Source organism: Lolium rigidum, chromosome 2, assembly GCF_022539505.1.
Source record: "Lolium rigidum isolate FL_2022 chromosome 2, APGP_CSIRO_Lrig_0.1, whole genome shotgun sequence".
Classification (NCBI taxonomy): Eukaryota; Viridiplantae; Streptophyta; class Magnoliopsida; order Poales; family Poaceae; genus Lolium; species Lolium rigidum.
Window position 1 is genome coordinate 112,757,451 of NC_061509.1, and position 2,895 is coordinate 112,760,345.

The following is a 2,895-nucleotide window of genomic DNA, read 5'->3' on the forward strand; positions in this document are numbered from 1 at the left end:
TGCACTCTTACATGATTTCTGGTACTAACCTATTAACAAGATGCCACAGTGCCAGTTCCCTGTTTTCTGCTATTTTTGTATTTCAGAAAACTTGTAAAGGAAATATTCTCGGATTTGGATGAAACAAAAGCCGAAGTCAATATTTTACCGAAACGAAGACAAAGTCCGGAGTGGGGACGAAGAGGCGCAGTAGGTCGGCCAGACCACCCCTAGGCGCGGCCTGGACCTAGCCCGCGCCTAGGGTAGGTCTGGGCCCACCAGGCACCCCACCGACCTAAATCCTCCGCCTATTTATACATCTTCTCGGGAAAAAACCCTGAATACCCGAGCCTCCATCCACGAAAAGTTCCGTCGCGGCCGCCATCGCCGAACCCATCTCGGGGGGGGTTCTGAAGCTCTTCCCGGCACCCTGCCAGAGGGGTAAATCATCAGCGGAGGCATCTACATCGCCATGTCCGCCTCCGAAGCGATGGGTGAGTAGTTCATCCCTGGACTATGGGTCCATAGCAGTATCTAGATGGTTGTCTTATCCACTTTGTGTTTCATGTATCGATCTTGTGAGCTGCCCTACATGATCAAGACCATCCTTATGTAAACATCTATGTTTGGTTTGCTGTGATCTGATGAATGTTGAATACTATGTTGAGATTGATTATATATTCATGGCATATGTTATTTGTGATCTTGCATGCTCTCTGTTGCTAGTAGAAACTCTGGCCAAGTGGACACTTGTGACTCCAAGAGGAGGTATTTATGCTCGATAGTAGGTTCATGCCTCTAGTTTCCTGTGAGGGTGACTTTATAACTTCTAAGGTTGTAGATGTGCTGTTACTACTAGGGATAAAATAACAATGTTTTATCCAAGGGTAATTCTATTGTTTACTTTACACACATTGCTTAATGTGATAGTCTGTTGCTTGATACTTTATACTGGAAGGAGTGTGGACGCTAACCTGAAGGTGGATTATTAGTCATAAACGCAGTTGGATTACGGTCTATGTATTATGTTGTAATGCCCAATAACAAATATCATTGTAATCATCTTGTCATGTATGGTCGATATTCTGTCAATTGCCCAGTTGTAGTTTGTTCACCCAACATGTTATTTCTTTATGAAGAGACACCTATAGTGAACTGTGGACCCCCGTCCTTCTTTCTTTACTGATAAATTCAACTGCAATCATGTTCAGTTTACTTTCTGCAAACATCTCCTTCCATTCGATACGTCTAATCCTTTGTGTTGAGCAAACCGGTGAGATTGAAAACCTCATTGTAAGTTGGGCCAAAGTACTTTGGTTGTGTTGTGTGCAGGTTCCACGTTGTTGCTGACACCGATAGTACGACCTGCCACTAGTCAGCCAGCAACACCTTCAGAAGTCACGCCTTTCTCCTACTGGTCAATTAAACCTTGCTTTCGTACTAAGGGAAATCTTTTTGCGGTGCTCATCACACCTTCCTCTTGGGGTTCCCCAACAGTGTGTCCGCATACGACGAATAAACGCCATGAAGCTTGTTTTCTGGCGCCGTTGCCGGGGAGAAAGAGGATTTCTGCAAGGGGAGTCTCTCATCTCCAATCTCTTTACTTTGTTATAGTTACTTAGTTTACTTTATTTTGTTTAGTTTGCTTTCATTATATCAGAAACACAAAAAAATTAGTTTAGTTTTATAGTTGTCTTTAGATCTAAAACGCAAAAAATTAGTTTCTATTATAGCTGTTATTTCCGTTGCTTAGTTTTAATTTTGCAAAAATGGGTTCCGCTAAAAATACTAAGTTGTGTGACTTTACTACCACCAACAACAATGATTTTATTTGTACACATATTGCTCCACCTGCTCCCGAAGTAGCCTTCTATGAAATTAAACCTGCTTTATTAAATGTTGTTATGAAAGAGCAATTTTCTGGTGTTAGTACTGAAGATGCCACTTATCATCTTAATAATTTTGTTGAACTTTGTGAGATGCAAAAATATAAGGATATAGATGGTGACATTATAAAACTGAAATTGTTTCCTTTCTCTTTGAGAGGTAGAGTTAAAGATTGGTTGCTATCTTTGCCTAGAAATAGTATTGATTCTTGGGTTAAATGCAAAGATGCTTTTATTGGGAAATATTATCCTCCTGCTAAGATTATATCTTTGAGAAGCGACATAATGAAATTTAGACAATTTGATAATGAACATGTTGCTCAAGCTTGGGAAAGATAAAATCTTTGGTAAAGAATTGTCCCACTCATGGACTGACTACTTGGATGATCATCCAAACTTTTTATGCAGGACTAAATTTTTCTTCAAGAAATCTCCTGGATTCAGCTGCTGGAGGTACCTTTATGTCCATTATTTTTGGGGGCTGCAACTAAATTACTTGATGATATGATGATAAATTATTCTGAATGGCACACCGAGAGAGCTTCACAAGGTAAGAAGGTAAATTATGTCGTAGAATCCTCCTCCTTGAGTGGTAAGATTGATACTATTATGTCTATGCTTGTTAATGGTAAAGCACATGTTGATCCAAATAATATTCCGTTAGCTTCTTTGGTTGCTCAAGAAGAGCATATTGATGTGAACTTCATTAAAAATTACAATTTCAACAACAATGCTTATAGGAATAATTTTGGTAGCAACAATTATAGGCCATATCCTTCTAATAATGGTAATTCTTATGGTAAATCCTACAGAAATAATAAAAGTGCACCCTCTGATCTTGAAGTCATGCTAAAATAATTCATTAGTAAACATACTGCTTTCAATAAAACTGTTGAGGAAAAGCTTGGCAAAATTGATATTCTTGCTTCTAAAGTTGATAGGATTGCTCATGATGTTGAATTTCTTAAATTAAAAGTGTTGCTTAATGATGTTAAAGAAAGTAAAACTTTGAGTGCCATTCAAGTTAGAA